Source organism: Halyomorpha halys, unplaced genomic scaffold, assembly GCF_000696795.3.
Source record: "Halyomorpha halys isolate HHAL.00 unplaced genomic scaffold, Hhal_1.1 Scaffold207.1, whole genome shotgun sequence".
Taxonomy (NCBI): domain Eukaryota; kingdom Metazoa; phylum Arthropoda; class Insecta; order Hemiptera; family Pentatomidae; genus Halyomorpha; species Halyomorpha halys.
In genome coordinates, this window is record NW_027104696.1 from 513,594 (window position 1) to 538,190 (window position 24,597).

At 31.0% G+C, this 24,597-nt stretch overlaps 1 protein-coding gene across 4 annotated transcripts in view; it reads right to left on the reverse strand.

The window, feature by feature from the left end:
* The window catches only part of pot (papillote), a 297,177-nt gene that overhangs the window by 69,701 nt on the left and 202,879 nt on the right, over window positions 1-24,597 (reverse strand). The window contains exon 2 of one of the 4 annotated variants that reach the window (XM_067050524.1): window positions 16,716-16,752. The exons of the other annotated variants lie outside the window; for them this stretch is intronic. The gene's annotated coding sequence lies outside the window, so the exon portion shown is untranslated. The remainder of the gene's footprint in view (window positions 1-16,715; window positions 16,753-24,597) is intronic. 4 annotated transcript variants of the gene reach the window in all.

Consider the following 24,597-nt stretch of genomic DNA (forward strand, 5'->3'; position numbering starts at 1 on the left):
TATATATGGAATGACTTTTACTCTCTGTCAAGAATACTGAAATTCCGAAAAATCTGAAACAAAGGGTGCAATGACATGATAAAACAAGCTCTGACATAGGGTTCAAAAGCAGAATCGACAGATTTCAACGTATAGTCCTCCGTACGATTACAGAAGCGTTCTGAAATCAGAGCCTTAACACATGGAGAGGAAGAACTAACAGTGAACTGCTTGCAGAGGCTGATCGTTTAATAACTCATAATATGAAGGCAAGGAGGTTAAGATGGGCGGGATATGTGGCTTGAAGCAATCCATCAAGACGCCTTCTACCCAACAATGAATGGCAGTACAGTAGGCAAGAGACCATGTGGGAAGACAAAAACCAGACGAATAGACAGAATCAACAATGATGCGAAAGAGCTGCAAGTAGTAAACAGGAGAAATATTCAGGCGTGGAGAAGAGTGGTTCAGATGGGCACAGATTACAAGGTCTGCAGAGGCAACCGATAAAAAAAAATCATTACGTTATTTACGCTGATTAACTTATAAAAGTGATGCGAAAAGTCTAAATTGAAATTTAACCAATATTATCTAACATAAGGTGTTACAAAATATAAATATTAAAATTTAAAAAAAAAAATATCTGGTATTTAGTATTACTGCAACTGTAGAACTGCAGAGGAGTTATCTTAACGACCAGCGAGAATAATCCCCTCAGAGCTTAGTTACAGTACCAGGTACAGGCCGTGAGGTTGTAAACTTGCATTTTTCTTTTATTTTCGTTTACATTTTCCCTATTGGAATCGTTACAGTTTTTGCCCCTACCAGTTTATAGAACCCGTTCTCAAGGCTGCCAGAAGAAGGAGTAGAAATAAAAGCGAAGAAGGCAAAAAGAACGGGACAGGTTGAAATAGGTTGGAATTAGAGAGAGAGAATAAAAAAGAAACGGCAGATTTATGTCAAGGCCACCTCTGCACTCTCTTATTACCCCCTGAAAAAGAGATCACTGCCTCAACTGGGTGAAGTTAATGTCTTTACACAGCCGCTTATTATTCACCATGACTATATTCTTCAAGCACTAATTGAAATGAATGTATTTTCTTGTTGAAATGAATGAATATCTTGGTTTACAAAAATATCAAATGCATTGGTCATTCTTATGTTATTTGCCAATATCTTCTTTGATAAAGCCGTTAAATGCAGTCTATGTTTATGAATGCACGTCCCATATCAAATCATCCAATAAAAATTAATTTGATAACCACCCCCTTATATTTCGATAAGTTGGCACAAAGTATTCTACTATTGTCGTGATAAAACATGTACATCCCCTTATCATTTATAGGTTTTATTTTTTATGAATTTGGAATGAATACTCGCATTTTTCTTTTTTTGAATTAGCTCTTAATCATTTCTGACATACATCTTGATCCTAATATCCTATTGGTCCCAGACCTAATTTAATCCAAATTCACACATGCCATGAGAAACTCACTCATCATCCTAATCCCCTGGCGCAATACCCTAATCTAGCTTTATCCATCCCTATAATGCTCCCCATACGATGATACAGCAGTGACCCAGAGACCTATTCTAAATAATCTCTGGCGATGATCAGATTCTCCACTCGTGTCCTGAGTATTTGTAGCTAGCGCCCTGTCTTAGACTCTACTGACTTCTTTCTCTGGCGCTACCCAGTTCAGAGGGAAGCACTGAGAACTTCCGAAGTCCTGCTTTTTCCTTCGCAAGTGGGGGACAAGTTTGATTCGGAGCTCCCAAGGCTGAAATTAATTCAAATTTAAATATTGAAGTATGAAGTAAAATATATAGTCATGAATGGTTTAAGATGTTATTTTACTTTTAATAAAGTAAGATGCGGTCAAAATTACTCTAATAGTAAATAATCTATTTATTATAAGCCACTTTCCGTCCCACTTTACATGTCTTCATCAAGGCTAAAAAAGATACAAACGACTAAAATTATGTAACAAAGTATGAGAATAAGATAACATGAAATAATAGTGAACTAAGTTTTGCCTAAAAATAATGTGAAAATTTATAATAAAGTAAATAAAATTTAATTTGTTCATTTTTATATAACTATTCATATATTTTTACATCATTTTAAAGCCCTTCATACTAGGGCGAAATGTTAGTTCATAATAAACAGTTTATTTAATATTTGAGTTATGATGTAAAAATATGTGAATGTTTATATAAAAAGGAACAAATTAAATATTATTTTCTATACTTTATTTTAATATAAATATTCACATTACTTTTAGTCGAACCTTAGTCCACTATTATTCCATGTTATCTTATTCTTCTACTTTGTTACATAATTTTAGTCGTATGTATCTTTTTTAGCCTTGATGAAGACATGCAAAGTTGGACAGAAATTTGGCTCATAATAAACCGATTATTTACTATTAAAGTAATTTTTACTGCATCTTCCTTTTATTAAAAGTAAAATAACTTTTTAAACACATTCATTCCTATATGATTTACAATACAGAAATACTTTATGTTTTACAAGAAAGATAATTAAAATAATTTTTTCTCACCCTTATATTAATTTTTATTATTTCAACAAAAACATATGTATACAAAATAATACATAATACATAACAAACATAAGTGTCCTTTCTTTGCCTGAAGGGTATTTTGAGGTAGGTTGTGGGATCCACTCTATGCAGTGCACTCGCCGCCTGCGTAATACATAATATTTGTCTATGATCTAGTAATTTAAATATTGGCCGCTTTTAAGCTTCTTATAAATTTTGTGAGAATTAACAAAATTTAGTAAGTTCAATAAATCATGAAACTAATAACTGCGGGTATTAGAATTAGTAACTATTGATTAGCACTTAAAAGAACAGTAATTTTCTTTCGAGAAAAACATTGTATTTTAAATCACGATTGTATAACGAATAAAGAGATGTATGATTCTTGTCTCCGAAGAATAATGTAATTTAAAAAAATTGTTTAAGTTATTTCCTAATCCCAACACACTACTATATGTTGTGAAAGACACTCAAAGAATATACAAGGCGTGTTATGTTAATTTATAGTAAATTTAATTTTTTGACAATAATTTTTTTGAAGTCCTCCCTAAGACTAAAACAGCTTCAAAGAAATATTAACTACCAATTCTTCTATGAAAGTGGGTTATTTATCTTTGGAATTCAAATAATAAAAAACTGAGAATATGGCTATCATTTGGCCAGTTCTGTTTGGCTAAGAACAATATATCGAACTGTATTGGGACTTCGTTCCGATTTATCGCTAAGCAGAGATCGATTTATCGCATCAATAGCAATAAATAAATAGATAAAGGAATGTAAATAAAAAAATAGGAATATATGGGAGCCGTTTCTTTCCTCTGGAACAGTAAATCGCGGACTATCTGGTTCCAGGATCGTCCGCAGAGGTAATAATAGCACACTCCCTCCACGATTTACAGCCTTTCCAGGACTAGCACCTCCAAAGGCTGCCGTATCAGATTGTTAATGTTTCTTATCGCAGCTAAACTACAGAAACTAAGTAATACATTGATCTTTAACAAATTGCAGTGACTTTAACGTCTACAAAATACACAATACCTACAATTCAGTAGGGATGGAAGTTAAAACATTAACACGATGAATGTTTTATAACAACAATTCTTGATCCGAAACGGATAAACTGTCATTTCAAACGAATAGAAACACTTATTTTTGTTTCATTTTCCTGCCACTAGTGTCGTTTACTAGTTATTCGTTAAATTGTTACGAAAATTTACTGTTTTGTTTGCTCAACGAGTAAATAAATGTAAAAACTAATGATGATCATAACTGTGAACTAGTATTAATTTTTCCCATTATTTCACAATTAACTATGAAAAATAACGAAAATTATAGTAATCATTTTGACTATTTATTTCAAACGTTTGATTTAAAAAGTTTGTGGTCGAAAATAATAATTTATTTTAAATATTATGTAAGTATAACAATTTATTCGGAAATAACTATTTTCATAAAATAATTTTAAAAATAAATTTAAATATAGTCTATTTAAAATTCAAATGAATATTATATTAAATAATAACGTGACACGCGAACGAATAGAATGGTATTCTGTGACTCATTAAGTTCATAAAAACATTATATTTAATAAATAACAGTTTATAAATTTTTAATTTTATAAAAATATCTAAAACTAACTCTCCCATGCTGGTTAAAAGCAAAACTTTAAATAAATTTTATTACATTGCTGAGTTGTATACATCAATTGTATTTTAAATAAAAGAAATTGAAGTAAAACATTCATCTATGTACCTTGTCTATGGAGAATTTTTAACCCATACTTCTACATATTTCTTTTACTTTAACTTGCATATTACATTACATTATTGTACTGCGAGCGAAAAAAAAATTCGAATCTAGTCCATAAGTTAATATTTACATTTTAAAGTTTCTAAATTAAAATAACCACTCCTGCCAAATGGTCTGTGTCGATGTATGCGAACAGTCTAGCTCAACTCCATAAATTTTACATTAAGTTTTAAATTTAGAGTAGGTGTACGCATAGGGTATCATACAAGTTGTGTCGCTTTAATCGACTTATTTGAAGTGCTACTTTATACCATCTAGTTAACACTTTTTTTAACTGTTTAAAAAAAAAACCTTTGTAACGATTATGATTAAATTTATAATCGTTCTATAAATGCATTGGTCTGCATGGTGGCATTGATATTAATCAACTTTGTTTTATCTTCTTTAATACAGTATGACAGGAATTAAATGCAGGAATTTAAAAAAAAGAATTTGTTTATTATTATTTACAACTGTATAAAATTATAAACAACTAGTAAATGACATGATATAAAGATGTGGAGAATCTACTCATTGATAGTGTTCCACTACTAGAGAAGAAGGTTTCGGGGCTATTTCCGTCTCGGGGGATTATCAGGTAACGAAGGGGAAGCCAAGTTCGAAACAAATGGGTTTCGGTAGCTGGGATGTTTATCGTGGAAGGATTGGTATCTGGCTCTGGCCTAATCGGAAACATATGGAGATTGAACTCCTGATGGATGACTTGATTAGTGGCAAAGTAAGAAGCATTTCAGATTTTAGGAAGGATTTTGGGCTGTAAGGATTGGATACACAAGGAAATCGATGGTTTAGTGGAGCCCTAAAACTCAACTTTTTTAATATTCGTGTAGATCAGTCTTTTGTAATGGATTGGAAGTTAAGAGCGTTCAAAAGAACACTAACCAAATCAAAAGGTATATGTTTTAATAGTTGGAATCGACGAGGAGAGTTTCCTGTCTTTTCAGTCTAGTATGAGGATTCCATGTTAATCGTTTGTCCAGATGTAGTTCTAGGTAACGTATCTGTTTAACAGAAATAAGTGGGGTATTATTAAAGGATACTGTGGGGCTGAAGGTCATAGGTTTACGACGATGGGTAAATGTCTTTTGTAGATTTATTGAAATTTATTTTAGTCCTCTAGTTTTGGCAACATTCAAGGGTGGTAATGTAGGGTATTAAATGGAGGATTTTATAATTAACTTCCTCTAAATTACTTTTTTTTTATTTGGAATAATGAACCATATGTTATTGCATAATGGTTAAATAAAATGTTTAAAGATAAAATATGAAAGGATTTGTTCATTAACTTAAGAAATTAAGTGTTTCTATGCTTTTATTCCTGATGTGACAAGAGCCACTTGTTGTTACTAAACCTATGAATCGAAATGTATTAATAGAAAGTTTTATCATCATGAATAGTGAAAAAGTTGTATTTTTCAAAAGAGTAAGGGTTAGTTGCTACATAAATCAGTTTGGTAAGTGGAATTGTGTGATATACCACACCAATGTTTTTTTCAGTGTTCACAAGAAAATTTAATCTAAAATTATTTAACTTATTTACTATTATATTATTAGGTGATTCATTGACATTCATCAGGTGATTATAGAAAATTATACTAACGATTATAAAGTTTTTAATACTAGTAAGGATGTCAGTAATTTTCTTGTTTTAGTTTTACCGAACGTACTGTTTCCTGATTAGTTTAACTATTTACATATCACCTTATTTATCTAATTATTTTGCTGTTTAATCCGAAGGCAGAATAATTATTAAGTCGGTTAAGTGAGATTTTACAGTAACTCGATATAGATGGTGACGGAACACCCAACTAAATATTCGTTGATTAAAGATATTTTTATTTAATTTAAGTGAAGTTAGTGTAAGAATCAGATTAATTATTCATATTTTATTTATAACTGAATAAAGAAATAATAATAGAATAATGACCAATTTTAACGCTTAAATATAGCATTTTCTTTTTCATTGAAAATGAAATTTCAGAAATACGCGATATCCGGAGGATGTCAAGCAAGCTACCATAAGGAGGGGGCGATCGCCGAGAACTCGATCTGAAATGGGTCAGAGGATCAAGCATTACGAAACAGGTGTGCCATAGCTGTGCTTATAAGGCAGTGGCCTTGCGACCACAGTATGTTTCTACTTTCATCTTCTTCAAGAGTGGCTGCGAAAAACTTCGGAATCTTACGGAGGTTAACGAACTGATTCTCACGATCGTTTCTAGCTGATTATTTATTGGCCTTGTATTCCGGTATGGGCATTATATTATATTTGTATAAATGTAAGGTTGATTATAAAAGCATAATAAGAATAAATATGGGACTTCGTATGGATAGCTAGCTTGTAGTATTTTTTTGGGTCAAGTACAAATTAACAAAATTATTATAAACAGTTTTCATCAATTATTATTATGAATTATACTCCTACAAGTAAAGTTGGGACCACCTGAAGATGGGCTCCTTTGTTTGCTCTACCAACTAAGTAGCAAACCCATTTGTATGCAATTTGATCTTAGGGAAACCTAACAAAATTGACCCTCTATGAACCTATGAACTGTCATTCCCCCAAAAATGTTGTTACTAAAAATTTTATATGTAACTTATTCCTTGGCTAATTCCTATGGAGTTACAAACATTTCCTCTGAACACCCAACTCTACTTTACACCTTCATTATAGGTCATAAATCCCTCCCTAATATTCCTCGTGGGTATTCACCAATCCGCCTTCTCTATGGAACTTTATAAATGTAGTACCGTATTTTCTATCCCTCTATCCAGTTTTCCTATATTCATTAAGCTATCAGTAACCACAAGATATGAAGTAATCAAGCCCTAAACTGTCCCTAACTAGTTTTTATGAAGTATATTTCAATGATGATGTATTGGTATTGGTATCTGGTGGGGGAAGTGGACATCATGGCCCTTTTTGCCAACCTCTGGCGGCCACCAGAGTTGCCACCGCGTACTAACGTTGGTGGGAGTGTTAGGATTCTTGTTTACGGGACTGCCGAAAAATAAATATTGACTGCCCTAGGTAGAAATCGAATCCACAACGTTCCAAACCGAGTGCTCTGGGACCTACGCCCCAACCCGCACGGCCGTCACATCCCTAATGCTGATGTAACATATTATGTTATGGTAAAAGTAAATCCTATCGTCTTCACTGCTTTTGAGTTAGTTTAGCGCGATACGTTCAATATCAGTCACATATATATTTAAATTTCGAAATATAAATTAAATTTCCAAATATTTCAACAAGTGAGTTTCATCTACTATAAATAATATTGAAAAAAAAATCTAGAAAATCAATTTCACTGACATATAAAGAGCGTGAAATAAGTTGCAGTTAGCGTTTAAAATTTCTTCGGTTGAGCGGATAATGTAGCTCCCTTTTAAAGAAGGTCGTGAATCGACAGTGATTGGTCCTCCGGGCTGGATCGCAATTTGAATTTCAAAATAGTAGATCAAAGGAGTGCTTTCAAAGCTTCAAGGACGATAATTTTAGATATGCAAAAGGTATAGTACTAATAGCGCTAAGTGTTTGTTCGGTCCTTGCTCGGTGTATACTCTGTCGTACCGAAGAGTTGACATCTAATGGACCACACGTTGCGACATCTCAGCTTCTGAACTGGAGGCTTTAATAACCAAGAAAATTAAAAATATCGAACAAAGTGAAACTAATTTAGTTCTTATTAGAGATACTCATCAAGTGTATGAACATCAATTATATAATACTAGTATCTCATCACACTATAACTGATTACAGCCTGCGAAAGCTTAAAACAGGTAATAACGGCGGACAAATCATTCCCAAAGAGGTAGAAAAAAGAAGTACGGAATGCTTGTTTGTTCCGATATGGGAAGATCCTGATCAGTAACGCGACCGTTGCACATAGAACCCAGTGACACATATCTTAACGACCTGTGACAAATCGCAGTTGCTGGGAACTGTGAAACCATTGTGAGTCGACTCCGTTCTTCTGGACCGTGACTATTTAACTTCATTCACTTTTCCATTCATCGGCTCTCATCTTTCTTATGTAACGGGATGTTACCATCTTATAATTATCGTGTACTGTATATCTTCTTCATGAATTGGAATGTATACATAAATGTCATAGACAAGAACTACGATACAAGGAATTGAGTGACCTCAGTACAAGAATGGTAGGCAGATCGGATAACTAGATGGCCCTGATGATGTTTGTAATCGAAATAATCCTAAATACACAAGTTGTTAACATAAAAAATACCTTAAAAATAACATAAAAAGTGGAGCCAAGAAGGAACGTAGCTTGTTGGCTGCTCTTTTTAGTTTGGTTAAGCCAATAGGAGTACACCCAATTCTCCTTAAATCAAAAGTGGAGTCAACAAGTGGGAAGTTAACCTCGCCTAGTACCAAGTTTTCGATGAGATAATAGATATAATGTAATCTAAACTTGCAGAAGGCAGTTGGTGATTGGCTTCTACTCCTCTGCCACACCCCTGGAGTTCTCTTTAGGCTCACCTTCTTGTTTTACCTTTATCTAGGTTTAAATCATTTAGTTTTAATTTTTATTACCAATATAAAATACCCGGAAAATTGTCATTTAATAGTTTATTATTTATTATGTCAGTATAAAAACCAAAAACATAACACACACATGCCATGTGCAACACAAAATATTGTTTGATGTATCTCGTTCATCTCATGAGAGTTACTGTAGACTGAAATCTGCACCGTATGAATGATCCTTCATGATGCTATACCGCCTTCTTACTTTTACTATACACACTCTACAACATTACATATTAACATTTTATGTCAAAATAATTATATTGTAGATGGAATCAATACAAAATGTTATTAATTGAATTTTAACGAGTGGTTGTTTAGAAAAATTATTACCTGTAGTTATGTTTATTCTCGATATCGGGGCTAGATATGGCATATAATACAATCTCATACCCGGTACCCATTTCCCACCATTGTCAGATATCTCTCCTTCAGTTCCCTAGTTGGGGAAATATCTTTTTGTCCCATTGTTCCCATGATCTCGATCCTGTCAAGGATTAGCATCCCAATAAGAAAGAGGAAAAGTATTTTCTTTTCCGCCATTCTGGAGATCCAGTTCGACTTTCTACCGATAAATCAGTCGTAATAGAGTCGACCCAGATTATTTTACTGGTCGTTTTAATCTCCGCTCTTTCGTCTGTTTCCTTTTCCTTTATTTTTTTAAATGTTGTTTTCGACCTTCTAATGGACCAAGGAATTAAGTTATGGATTATATAACTAATTATATAGCTTCTTTGCATTATATAACTTCATTTTTATTTCATTTCCTTAATTATTATAAGTTATTTTACCCACTTTTTCAATTATCTATGTATACATTTTTTCCTCCGCTTCTCTCATCTCATCATTTTATTAATTCTATTTTGGAAAATTATTCATTTTATGTGTAAAATTATTCTGTTTGTACTTTCTTTTTTATTTTTCTATACTTACTGTGGTTGTTATCTTGTTCTGCTTTTAGCCCTGAAGGAGGATAGAAACTCTAGCCGAAACGTTGGCACATTAAAAATAGGTTAATCCAACTTATTTGTGTTTATCATTGACCGCACCCCCAACCATCTTCTCCTTCATCATCCACGGTCAACTATATCTCATAATTATGGATTTATTAATTTATTTTTTTAAAGACGATATGTATTTTGATTAGATTACGAGTTATAATCGTTCATTATGAAAATGATACATTCGTAGATTAAGATAATATCATTAGTAAGCGTAGAAATCATATTTATTTGGATATATCTACTAAATAATAATTTAGTAATAAAAAAGTGACTTACAGGTACTTGATTGTGTTTGCAACAATGAAATCGCAAAACAGTTTGAAAGTCCGTAAACACGGTTACAGTTTTCACTGTCGCAGCCACTGATATTCTGTAAAATGTTTAATAGTTGCCCTCATAGTATAAACTGTCGAACAAGGTATGGCGTAATAGTTGATATTAAATGTAATGGAACTGAATCTACTGTCACGTTTAAGTATACGCCATGAATTGGCGCAACATATTCTCCTTATCCACTGCAATTGCGATTGGGAAGAAAAACATAGTTCTGATATTTTGTTCATATTTGATTATTTATGATCTTTATCTTTTTCTTGAAGTTTTTAATCTGATCACCAGTAATGATAATCAAACTACAATTGACCTTCAGCAAGATTACATTAGTATTACTATCACCGTATTGACGGACCACTCTCACGCTGTCTCACTTTCACACTTTCGTGAAGGACAGAAGCGACAGAAAATGATCAATTTAGAAACGATCCTAAAGAAAAATAACTTTAAGATAGAGTTTAAATAAATTAATTAGAATCCAGGTTAAGTCTCAACACTCTTTATTATTCCAACGTTTCGGCTATTTCGACCATCATCAAGGACATCCTAAATATCAATTTACACCTCATATCGAATTATTTTAAAACTTTTTGCAGGGTATTCTGCCCAGGTTATTAATATCAGTCAAATCACCCTATTTGTAACTGTTTCATTAAATTTTAAAACTTTTAACTCTAGATCAACTCAACATCTTATCACTTTCTTATCAACAGTTTGATAAGAAAGTGATAAAACTGTTAAGTTGATCCAGAGTTAAACAGTAATGAAATAGTGACAAAACAAGGTGAAATTGGTGATAAATGATTTGACAGATATTAACAATTTGGGTTGAATAGCCTGTAAAAAAGTTTTAAAAATATTGGATTTGAGGTGTAAATTTATATTTAAGATTGTCCTTAAGGATGGCCTTCTTTTCTTTAAAAACGTTGGATTTTTAAAGAAATAATAAAGAGTGTTGAGAATTATTCTTAATACTAATTAATTTATTAATTATAAACAATAAATACCAGTCTCGAGAAGTTTAAAAGATTATATATAATTTATGAGTTTTTGTGTAAAATACCTATTTTAACCTGATGGTAAAAATAATAAATATTTTTGTGTATCATAATCAGAGCAGTAACTATATAAATAGCTTAATTATCTTATATAAAATAATTACAGGAAAACAAAGTGAAAGTGGCATTTAATTGATTATATTAAAAAAGTGAAAAAAATGAAAAAGCATGAATGCATGAAGTAAAAGAAAATATATAATTGATGGGCGAGATATGAATTTATGATATGGTCCTTATGATAATAAGTATCAATGATTACTTGAGCGAAAAATATCCGTTTTGTAAAATTCTCGTTTTTCACAGAGAACAGGGGATATATCCATTTATATCATTCATGATATAAACAATATTTCAAATTTGGGGATAAATAAATTTTATATCAGTCACAATCATAAAAATAATAAGTCATTAAAACGTTAAAAAATAGGAAACTCTAACAATTAGCCTGGTTGACCTTAAGGCAGGTTTCTCAGGAATTCTTTAAAGTTATTAAAATTAATTTGTTCAAAGGACGGAAGCAAGTTTGTATCCTGGAAGACAAGGACAAATATTTTTTCCCGCACCTGTTCTCGTTACCATTTCTTATTCAAGCTGATGATAATGGTCCATCAGACGAAGTCTGCTTCTGCTAATTGCGCCTTGTAATAGGCCAATTATTTTCTTCCTTATTACATACATGGTCATCTTCACAGTAACAATTTGTTCATTACGTCGCTATGCGTCGAGAAGTTTTGGATTGTGCCTAATCTAAGTCTGTACAAATGGTTTAAGTGGTATTTATGATATTGTAAAGATACCGCTATCTGTTGGTCTATATTGTAACTACTACAGCCACCAAAACCGCTATGGCCCGGCACGACGAAACCTATCAGCTAATACGGGAACGACAATTGTCATCAGGCCATTGTACATACTTTAATTTAACATATGTAACAACTGTATAAGGTATTGTAATATTCATAAATTTATCATTTGAATTAATAAAGATTACAATAGAATCTTCTGATGCACTGATAGCAAACGTCTTACACGCGGCATCTGTTGATGGCGATTAAAAGACCAAAGAGTTGACTATGGGCACATTGGAAGACATCTAAGCGAATTTCAGCTTATCGGAATCCCCCCCCCCTAGGAAGGCAGAAAATAGCAATACACATAGTGGACCAGTACATTCTATTACTATTTTTGGAAATGTCTATGTGTTTATAGTTTTATTCTGTCCTCTGGATCTCTCTTCCTTCCTTAACCTTTTCTGCTATCGTAAAGACCAGCGGCTATTACTGGTAGTACCCTTAGCGACTGCAGACTGGTACCCTGCAGAACGAAATTTTCATCCTTAGAAGACTTACGGCTTACACTGTGACTAAAACTCATCCTGTCCATTCACCTCCTAATCAGCTACTTAACCTATTTGACCTCACATTGTCAATTAGAGTCAGACTATCTAAGCCACCTCGACAATAGAAAATATATATATATATACATATAAGAGAGTTAATAAGAATTTGAAGTTATAAAATTTGTACTTAAGACATCCATGAGCTTGACAGTCAAAATAGAAATATGAAACTGTTAAATTATTAGTTTTAAAAGCTTGGATTATAATATTTGAAAATATTGCAATCTAGTAGAGTATTAAACGGTTTTTGTAATCCCTATTTTTGTACCTAAAGTTGTCGCTGATTTTATTTAGTGAATTGTGCTTTATATCTTTATTTTCGGCGTGGTGGTCCAAGGAAAAACCGACAATTTTTATTCAAAAACAGACGATTATTTATTCGAAAATATATAATTTAGGTAAACAAGTACATAGGTTGGTATAGCTTCTCCACAACTTTAATTGGATTAGTAGGTACATAATTATCTCATTTCGAGATTTAATAAACCATTTTATAATGGATTTATTAATCTGATTTTTCGTTTAAAATTAAAAATTATAAAATTCCTGGTTGAAACATGACTGTCCAAAAAAAAAAATTACACACCCGTAAGCAAAAGTAGGAGGGCGGAATCTGATAAAATCGCTAATGGATCAACAACACAAATTATCTGAGGAAAAGTTCATAAAAATCAGATTAAATTTGATGAATAGAATGAAATATCAATTTAAATTATTACTCTGCTTGTTGGCTAAATATAAAGATCTTTATTTTCTAAATTAAAACTGACTCCAAAATCTTTCTAGAAGATCGATCTTCGTCATCGATGACACATTAGGCTATTTCATGTTAATTTTTAAGATTCGCAACCGCCAGAACTGATTTGAATTTCAATTAGAGAAACCGTCCATTGTTCGGTGTGAATGAGGCAGCGTTGAAACTGACTCATTGATGTAATTACTATAATAACTTTGATCGTATTTATCAATGGAGAAATGAATACAGTTAGGATTGCCATTTATTTCATGCCAGACTGTGAGGAAAGCGAATACAAGAAATAATGTCTGCAACAATAACTAAAAATGATACTGACAAGCCTGTGATTTTTTAAAATTGATAAAACTTCCTTTATTTCTACATTATATTAAATAATATATAATCGAATTCCTCATTTTTTGACAACCGAATTGGTATTGTTATTGGTAGCGGTGGGGAGAGGGCGACGAACCCGACCAATTTGGACTGTCAAAACTGCACATGCTGATTCGGAGCTTAGAAATGAGCTCTCACTAAAAAATAAATCTTCTGGATAAACTTCAATGCAATTTTGGGCAACTTTAACAGGCCGTAATTTGTATTCCGACCGATTTGGGCAGCCCGAACGACAGATTCTCGATTAGCTCCTTAAGCCTAACCAATTTAGATATTTTGTTAATTTCGATCGTTCGAAGTTAAATTGACAGTGTCAGCTCTTGGACTAATTAATAGTGCAAAAAAGACAACTGGTTGGGACAACAAAGGGTTGGGAAAAAAAATTAAACTGATTTTCTAAAGGGGACTTCTTGATCTTTTCCTTCTCAACCTTAGAGAGAAGAAGATATAGGGAAGTTGGAAATAGTTTACTGTATATAGTCGTGGTCTGCCGATCGTGTGGTCTGTATCATCAGCCTAGTCGACCAGAACCTCTTTTCACTATTAGCTTTGACAGCCTCCTCTTCTAGTCTTGTACTATAAATATATAGTTATCATATTCTATTATAATTATCGAACAATTTAAGTGGCAGCAAAATCTGTCATAAAGACAACTATAATATATATAGTTTACTCTATGGCAGTTACAAAGAGCCATTTAACCCCAAAACTTCATTCTTGTTTTAAATAAGTAACATAAAACTAAAATTTTTCAATTAGAAATTTTTAATAAAAACTTTTCATAATTTTTATTGCTTAATCTTTTTAAATAAAAAAATGTTCAAATAAATTTTTTTTATGTGTATTCCTTCTTTTTTTTAAAATTATTTCATTACAGGGATATTTTAATTTTAAAAATATATTTTTTTCCAAACAATAATACTTTTATTTTAAAACTAAAAATTATAAAATTTATTGAGAAAATTCATAACGAATTTGAACTCCAACTGTAAGCCTTAGCTGTAGAATATAGTGTTGCTACAAGAAAACAACATTGTTAAAACCGTTAATATTCATTATCAGTTTTAAGTGCAACTACTTTTCAATAAAAATTACAGAGACATTTCCTGATGTAGACATAGAAACAACCTTGGATTGAAGAGAACATTAGCCAGGAGATAATTAATGGACAGCAGGTGACTGTGGGGTTACCTTGCACTATCATCAATCTCTTCTATTACGAAACACGAATTCTTAAGAATGAAGCTGCATTCGAGTTGCGATATCGATATTGATGATCGGATTCTGATGAAAGATCAATAAATCATCAACTGAGTTCTGAAAGGATAAATAAATTTTTAAACAAAAGTTAATTCCATCGACAGGTATTTAATTTAAAATTTTTAAAAAGAAATGGATAAAGAAGTTTAAGTCTTCGGCTTAGGTTTTTTTTTTCTCGATAATTGGATCCCTTATATTCTTCGTTGTTTATGTTAAAATAAGATAGTGTACAGTTCTGTGTTATATGCATATGTCAGAACGTTAGGCTTGTCAGAAATGTCGTGTTTGTATGTGATGTAAGAATAGTAGACCAAACTTTGAATCATCACGTTAATTATTCATATCCTGTAAATACTTAACCTTGTGTGTACATCTCTAGAAAATTTGTTACAGATTGTAATAATTAATAAAAATGATAATAGGTAATATATTTTTATAGTCTTTAAATGATACAGTGATATTATCAATAAAAAAAAATACAACAGATTTTGTCTATGTAATAATAGCATCACTACCTGAAAATTACCAAAATGATGAAACTTAACGGGTTGTGAAACATCGCTGAAATAATTGGACAATAATTCCTACTTGATCGGTGAAATATGGTTTAAACACTACGAATTATCTAACTCCAATGCATAATGCGATTAACTGCCCCCAGCTGGTTGAGTACGGACAGAATCGGTTTGTAAAGCTGTTTTAGTATTACCGAACACTGCTCGAAGGAATCGTGTTGAACACTGGAGGTCACATTGTATGCTTTAGGAATCAACACGAACGAGCATTTATTTAAAAGAAGGACTTGGTGGTGACTGTTATGTGCTAGATGAAGGGAAAACAAGTGACCATTATAAGGTAATTATGCATGATATTGTCGTCAGAGTGATCTACTAAGAGTGAATAAAGTGACCATTATAAGTTAATTATGCATGATATTGTCGTCAGAGTGATCTACTAAGAGTGAATAAAGTGATCATTATAAGGTAATTATGCATGATATTGTCGTCAGAGTGATCTACTAAGAGGTTGCGAATAAATACTCGCATATATAGTGTATGAGGTAAGGAATAATGCTGATCTCAGTAGGAGTATTTCATAAATGGGTCACTAATTAGTAATGTTCAGATTTTTTTTTTTTTTTTTTTACATATTCTTTCTGTTTCCTAGGAACATTTCATGATATTTTTTAACAACTTTAAAGTAATTATTGCATTTGTCTCAGACCTCATTAAATGCAAAGCGACATCAATGTACTCAATGAAGGTACTACTGATGTACTGCCTTTATTGACCAATATTTTAGACTGTTGCTATGGATGTACTAAATTAGGTCAACGTCTTTATCATTTTATATTTTTCCCGAGTAGGAAAAACATAATTAAAAATAAATGGCCAAACGTTGACCGTTAAGTTATTTACTCATATGTAATTTTTTTTGTAATATTTTAATTATTTAAAAGCAACAAATTAATTTTAATCCCTTTTTGAGTAATTATACTTATTATTACTATTATTCTTATTAATAATGAAAGTAAATGATTGAACTTATTCTAATCGATCTAGCTTTGTGATGGAACGATATAGATAACTACCACAGTTAAGTAATAACTCGTATTTTCAACTCACTTTATATGTACGGATCGTGAAGGTCACTGCAACTTACCTGTAACAAAAAAAAAACATTCACGTCTACAGAAAACTAAAATAATATCACGGCATTAAAAATAAAGTATAAAAGAATACCTATGATGTACACTGGTCAGAATAGCTTTTTTAATGTTTCGAAATTTTTGTTTTACTTATTATTTATGACATCTTATTTTCTTTTGTTAAAATTATATTTTCTGCAAATTTCTTTTTCTGCAGATTCCATTAGGCAGACTAAAATATTACCAATATTTCAAATTTTATGAAACACAGATGTTTCATTTCAAAATGATAATGAAAAACATAAAGACTTTTTTTATAATCACTATTTTATTTTTTTCGTAACCTCCTTTATTATTAAATTTATACAACATATACATATAAAAGCATAATAAAAAGGGCAAATTTATTGTTTATATATAGTATCTATTAAATTTATATATTACTTATAATATGTGGGAGTGGGTAGCTCATTGTTAACAAACCCCAAGGGCCCGGCTATCATATATTGGGTACGTTAACAGGGTAAACTCTGGCGGACGAGGTTGGTTCTGACCAAATTACCTCCTTGCACAACCGTTGCTCTAGTAACAGTACTTCCTTACAAAGTACTGCGCGCCCTAACCCCTCATGGGTGTAGCGGTAAAGATTTAATTTTTTTTTAAATTAATTATTATGTAATATATAAATTATGTAATAATAACAACAGCTTATCACATTTTATTCTCATTATTGTAACGCTTCAATCTGTTCTATTTGTCATTTCCAAATATTTTCATCTTCACTCCAGTTACCAAATTAACATATTTTTTCAAATATACAACTCATGGATGCATTTGGAAGAGATATTTTAAATTATGCTAATTCGCAGCTATTTATTAATTACGTCATTTTTCTCAGGGTTTTTATATCCATAATATATTCTGTTATATTTCAAAAAAAAAATTTTAAAAGATATATTACTATTAGAATTATTTAAATAGGCATATTTGGGCAAAATATATTATTTCTAAAACTAAATTAAAATCAAATTATTTAATTAAATAAAAACACTGTGTTTTTCTTTCTTTATTCATTATGTGAACAATGAAAGTGATTATTTTTCGTTGATAATCGAATTTTCTCATTAAGGAGAAAAAAATGACAATGACACCCATAGTGAGTGGACAAAATAAACAATAACCCAGAATGAACACTCATATTTTTGACGGATTCGTGTCACCATAAAATTGTGAAAAACCTTTCTACGAAATCACCACCTAATTGAAAATTAATAAGAAACCCTCCTCTGATTTACAACTTTAAAAAAAAGTCTTGAGCGATTGCTGTTGGCAAACCCCGAAGGCAACTGACCCGTGGAAGCTCTTTCACTTTTGGAAAGTCATCGTTAAAGGTTTTCCGGACGAAGGAAGAAAAAAAACATGACACAAACAAGATCTAAAAAAAATAAAGCTGCGTTAATGCCATTGTGGGAACCCACAGTGGAAAACACACCGCCTTATATAAAACCACAATTGTATAATAACAAGAAAATATGACAGCATTCGTTGCACCTCACACAAAAACAGCTAATACAAACACCTGTGACCTACTTCATTGTTACAGTTATTAAGTTAATTAATCATTAATTTTGAATAAAATAAAATCGGGCCGTATGTACCTGTAAGAAATCGTTTATTGACTTATTGATCACTGTTTCTCAAAAACGACACGAGTTATAAAACTGTTATTATTGATGATTTTCGATTAATTATTTCTAATAAATAATAACTTCTGGACGATTGCAGCCAATCATTTTTTATTTTATTTTAGATAACCGTTACATTTTATTTTTTTTAAACTATTGATTATATAGGGGTATTGTGTTGTATAGAAGACACCCCTAACTATATACAATGTTATAATTAAGAGAAAATTAGACAAAATAAATAGGTAAAAATAATGCCTTTTAATAAAAGAGAAAAGTAAAATTAATAACAAAGAATAACGACTTTCGTAGACCAAACAATTGCCCTCTAATGATAAAAAAAAACTAGTTTATTTGAAAAAAAAAAGCGAGAGAATAATAATAAGTACAACAGAAGTAATGTGAATAATAGAATTAATAAATATTGACTTTATAGCAGAATGCCCTTTCAGCAGCCCCTGGGCTTCTTTGGGGTTGAGGTAGGATTTCCAAAGTTGTAGGTCATTGATCTTTTAGCCACTCATTTGAAATATCCCTACAATAAAACTTAAATCATCTATATCAGACCAGTATATACCACTTTGAAAGGATGTGTATTTTGTAAATAATTTGTGGAGGTATCCATGAATTCAGATTTTATTTTCATAACACTTTAAGGAACAGATGCTCCCCACAAATTGATTAATTTATCTTAAAAATGACAATGGCTACGAAGCTGAAATTTTCTACATTTTACAAACTAACCAACAACAACTAAACTACAACTCTACATAGTTATTTTATTTTAGTAAGGTAAAATAATACAATATTAATTATAATTCAGTAAGTGAGTGGCAAAGGGGTACAAGTGACAATTTGAGAGTGAGAGGTTCTATTTTGTATAAGTTTAAAGTTAATTTATGAGAATTTCAGAAATATGTCAATACTGGAGTATTTGGTTCAGCCATAGAAATGTAATTTAAAAATAAAAAAATATTTCCAAAGAAACCACTGGTCCATAGGTACTTAAAATATAATGCATAAAGGGTCGTGGTTTCAGTACTTCGTAAGGAAGCACTGTTTTTAGAACAACGGTTATACAAGGAGGCGATTTTTTCAGGATCAAATTGAACCCTCTAATTTTTCTTCCAACTAATTTGAAAAAAATTAATGTTATTATTAATCGCTAGTGATGTCTGTAGGTTGTCCGTTTTGTATTTCCTATACCCATGATTTACCATTCTCATACACTTCACCAAAGGACTATTATCTGTTAATGCTATTTTAGTGCACTCTGTTGTCTATTTTATTTAACTATTTTCCTTGGTGAAAATAAAAAAGAAATAATAAAATTAAAACCCAATAAGAATAAAAATGAATCCCACTAAAAAAAAAAGAAAAGGTAATAAAAAAGGCAATAAATTTTCCAGCAACCTACTTATAGCCCCCAGAATAAATTTAATTAGCACGAATAATATCTAATTATAAAAGATTTTTAATTATACATTATCTAAATAACCAATTACTTTCTTAAAACTAAATAAATTCAGAACGAATGCTCTAACGCGGTTGAAGCTAAATGGACGAGTGGCCATTGATTGCGAAGAACTGAGCCAATGAAGAAGATATTTCAGTTACATCTAATTCATCCCGCTAATTGAGATAAGAGAGTCGGTAATTACTTTAATATCTTTCTCGGATAAATTAATCTCGAAAGTTCTAACCTCCTGTAATTTTACGCTCATGAGGCGGGGTAGCAATTAGTTTGTTTTTTATTTGTGTTTTTAGCGCTTTCCCATCTGCTTATACTTAGCCCGTGATCGCGATAAAATTCAAATCAGCCATTAGATATTCTCGATTTTTGTTTTTCGTTGCGTTACTTCAAGATTCTTTAGGCAGCAGGGTTAACGATAATTTGATATTAAGCATCGATTTTTGTCACTATCGAAAAAACCTATTGATGGTATTCTCACTGAATTATGTAGTCATAAGCTGAATATCCTTAGCAGCGGAGAATCGTATGGATCATTATGCCGGATAAATAATGATTTTGGATTTTTATGGAAAATTAAATTCTAAAATATTTCGCACCTTTTATGCAAAATATTACATTATAAACCGTAAAACATTATTACCGGTTTTGGCAATTAACTCTTTTGAATAAATGATTTTCATGGGAAAATTACTCATTTAAGATCGGTTTTTAAAATTAAATTTTCATTGAAAATAATTCTTTCTATTGTAAATTCCAGAGTCAACTATGTCGGAGAGAACTGGACGAGATTACAAAGTCGATTTCACACGAATGCTTATATATCATACACACTCGTAGCTCTCGTGATAATAAAGACCTTAATGTGTGTGATTAAATAATATGAAACGTTTTAAAAAGCAAAATGTATGCAGTTATGAGTTTCTTTAATAAAAATAGTTGATAGTAAAAAACTAAAAATATTTTCTGATATTACCACAATTTGACATTTTTTAGTAATGAGAATATTTTTGCTTAAAATGGATCCATTTTATTGTATAAACAAGAAAAAGTCATTTAGTTCGATCAACGTTTTCTCACTGTAACACGACTTGAGAGGGATGAGAAACGTCTTATCCAAGGACTGAAATTTGTCATCAGTCTCTTCTAACCAACTTGATTGATACCATAACATGGGCTGGTTTTTGAAAGCAGTTAAACTACTCCACAATGTCTTTGAAGCTTCTACTGGGTACTCGAATTTCGCTTGGAAAAGTTTCATTGATATGATATTGGGTACAAAAATAATTTTTTGGCATTTTTCAAAACCATTTCCTTTTCGAAAATAGCTTTGATGATTCTTCTCGTGGTTTTATAGATCAAATTTTTCTATGTTATTTCATCGGGAGCGCATCTTTCTCTTATGAGAGTAACTTTAAGTGTCTAATAATCATTTACTGTACTCCTTATTTCAAAATTAGATCATTTGAGACTTTTAAAGGTTCTATTACCAGAGGGTCCGTCAATATTTATTTCACTCCGGAGTTAAGAAATGAATCTTGACATTCCCACTCTAGCTCTGTAACAGTCCTCAATGGAGGATCTTAAATTTTCATTTAAACTGGAGAAATAAAGAAAAGAAAATTTCCAGGTCTGTTATAGAAATGAAAGGAAGAAATTCACTTAAAGAACACATAAGTGAGCAAAAATCCATCGTAAATTTATTTTTAATTTTAAATTTGACTAACTCAATAGAAGGTTGAGCTTGTAAAATTTAGGTTTAAAAATAAAAATCTCCCTTAATAATACCGGAGTATCTAAGAGCTTCTACCCTTAGTTATGAATGGAGAACAACTGGTACGACAGTTTCTTATGACAGGAAACCTGCCAAAGAACTCCCTGACGGCATAGCATTCCTGAGGGGGAGAAAGTGGTCCAGGCTAATGAGATCACTCTTGCTCATTGGATTGAGATCGGGAGCTGTCCGCTCTGATTGACGTATCAACAGCTCATGATTATCGGATCAGTGATATCTATTCGGCTCTATACACTTTTTAATATGATTTGTATGATTGAGATATCTATTGACGGCTCTATCCAGGTTAGAAGAACGTCAGAATTTCGTTAATCCGTTCTCCTAAGTCAGGACAACGGTCAATTGTGTGGTACAAGTCTATATTTGATTAAATAGTGATCTATACTAGATAATAAATAAGGTGAAGTTAGAATGGTAATCGGTACTAAATAAAAAAAAAGAAATAATTAATTAAAATAAATATTACAGTCAAAGTTGGTTACTTCTTTCTTTTTCTTCTTCTTAAGAGATAATATTTCTCCATTGACAACAAAAGTTTAATCTTAAGAAGTGGGGTCAATGGCAGTAAAAGGTATTAGAGACCGGCTGGGAAAGAAGAGTCTTCCGGTACCTTCCGTTTACTTAAATAGAAAAATAATTATATCTGGTATTTTTCTTATTTCTCCTGTTATTCCCCTTAACTAGGTGCACTTCCTAGTTAGGCAAGAACCGCACACAAATCTGTATTTAAAAAAATAATTGGGATATAAAATATACTATAAAAAAGAAAAACATAGTAATTTTTGTTTTTAAAAATATTTCAAAAGATAAATACAGAAAATTTCCGAGTGAGACTATTACATTCCACACTATAAGAACGTTCTAAATTATCACTCATGCAGAAATGTAACGCGTATAATTATTTACTAAAACCTATTATTCTCAAGCTTGCCAAGTTTATGAACCTACAAAAGAGGCACACATTCAGAAAATTCAAACGTTTCAATCACAAATTATAATCACCAATTTGTAAATTTTTTTTTTTTTTTTTTAATTTTGATTATATTGAAGACTTTTTTTTTTTTGTTCTATATTTTGGAAGTTTCTTTTTAAAAAAATGTTTGTTTACTTTTTTATTATTATTATTATTTATTACTTTTTAATTTTTATGTATTTACGTAACGAATTAATGTTTAGATCCGACCAAGCACTTCTTTTTGTTTTTTAGTTAAGCTTTCCTACAAAGAGACAGACTCGATTTGAGATGACTTAACAAGTAATTTATAATTTAATTAAAGAAATATTTATATGTAAGTTTTATTTATTATGGTCTAGATCTATATTGAATAAAAATGTATGTTTTGATGTCTCTTTTGTTATTTTATCTTAATCTTATTACAAGAGAAATGTGTATTAGGTTTGAACAAAGAAACATGGGTCTTTTTAATAGAATTGTTAACAATGTTTTATTTTATATTTCTTTAGAGTTTCTTTTCTTCTATGAATATATCCATAAATTACACCAATTATTGATTCTATAGTGTTTATATTAAATTTTATGGAGTGGCACAAATGCTTCTGACTTACTAATAAAACACACTGATATTAACAAAGTTTATTAATATATATACATATTACCGTGCCAATTGAGAAATTAATTAAGAACTCTACAATAAGACGCTAACCAAAGACAATGCGATCTAAATGAATGACCGACACAAGATATGAATCGAAGATTTGTGTGAATTAAACAAGAATGGCCATGAAAGGATCAGATAATTGAAATGAAATAAGAACTAAAATTATTTTCCGACAATGCTTTGTGTTGGGGTGAGGAGCTTTTCGTAAATGAAAATGAACCAACCTCTTCCCCAGAGTAAAAAAAAAAAAACCTAATACTTGGTTCGATTTTATTAATCGTTGGAAGGTCATGAAATAAAAACCCCTCAAAAAACCAAAATAATACAGAAAAAAAAAATATAATTTGCAATTGACACACAAAGTTAATAATATTGAATATAAACAAACAAAGTGAAATATGTTAAACTGATTAAAGAATTCATAATAAATTAAATAAAATGAAATAAAGAAAATTAACATATTCAAATATAAAAAATCTTAACCTTAATCTTGTAGAATATAATTAAAAATTAATTATTCTTTGGGCTTTAGCACTTTGTAAAAAATAATATAAATAAATGTTATTATACATCACAAGAATGTTACCTGCTATATACCGCTGTGCTCTGTAAGACTAATATGCAAAGAGTATGTTCACAAGAACTAAGTTACGTCGCTTGAGAATGTTTTCACTCATTAGTCAAAGAGAGTGAGCGAGTTATTTGAGAATATGTCGGTAGACATTTTCTCATGTTCTTTTGTTATCGTTACAACATACAGTACTTTCCAGATTCATTGCATAATCTATCGTTGTGAATTAGTTAACATTAAGTGTGTAGGCTATTGTAAACGTCATTGATATATGCTCACATCTAATAACGGGTCCATCATTCTATAAAATATTAAATTAAAGCGTGTTAATTATTAACAATAAATATAAAAGATTAGTTGAAGAATCATTTTTGAAATTAAATATATATTTATGTAGATATTTGTTGGTGAATTTTTAGGTTTTATTTGATTCAATGGTTATACAAAGGAAAAGAACTTGAAACTGGGTTTATTTCAATCCTAAATTGTAAATCCTAAGATTGTCAAAGTGCCTTGATAAAAACATAAACGTTTCCAAAAATTTTTTCGATAACAGGATCTTCGCTAATGGCTATTTACAGTTGTAAAAATGTGCCAGCAGATGATTAACTTATTTTATTCTTTAGTATAAGCCGTTTTCTTATCTTCAGGATTACATTACCTCTTACTAGGCTCTTTGTTAATTACATACATACAATTATATTTTGCAATATTTCTA